Source organism: Morone saxatilis, unplaced genomic scaffold (genome assembly GCF_004916995.1).
Source record: "Morone saxatilis isolate NCDOM2014 unplaced genomic scaffold, NCSU_SB_2.0 Contig8, whole genome shotgun sequence".
NCBI classification, from domain to species: domain Eukaryota; kingdom Metazoa; phylum Chordata; class Actinopteri; family Moronidae; genus Morone; species Morone saxatilis.
Genome location: NW_023340257.1, coordinates 24,254,190 through 24,254,794, shown reverse-complemented (window position 1 = coordinate 24,254,794; position 605 = coordinate 24,254,190).

Here is a 605-nt window from a genome sequence, read left to right as displayed (position 1 = left end):
AGATAGATAGATAGATATACTTTAGATGTTGATAAAATAGAAGATACATCAAATGTGCCTTTGTTTTGGACACCCTTTTATTAACATTCTGATTTAAAACTAATCAAAACTAATATGCTAAAAAAATATATATATATTTTTAGCAACTTGGGCAGGAAACTGAAGAGGATGCAACCTTTCACAGCACTAAGTTTTAATTCATTGAGTTGATTTGTGGTGAGTTAGACAAACAAAATCCACCCTAAAACTCTTCAACACTGTTAAAAGAAATCCTCTATTGGTGGTGATATACTGGTCACGAAGATGTGCCGAGTTTGATAGCAGAAAAAGTATTTAAAACATCCATGATATGTGTGCTATATATGCTTTTGGTTTCCGTCCCTCAAGTATGAAGAGCAAAAGCTTCATTTAGCAACGGCGCCAACAGACAGGTTGAAGCCAGAATTAATCACAGCCACAAGACATTCGACATTTAGAGTAAATGGTTCAATTTAGGTTTTTTTTTTAAACTTTTGCTCTTACCAGTGTCCTCACTCTTTCCACCTACACATTAACGCACAGCTGAATGCAATGGGTTCACACCTGTTCTCTGGGGGTTGTCCAAA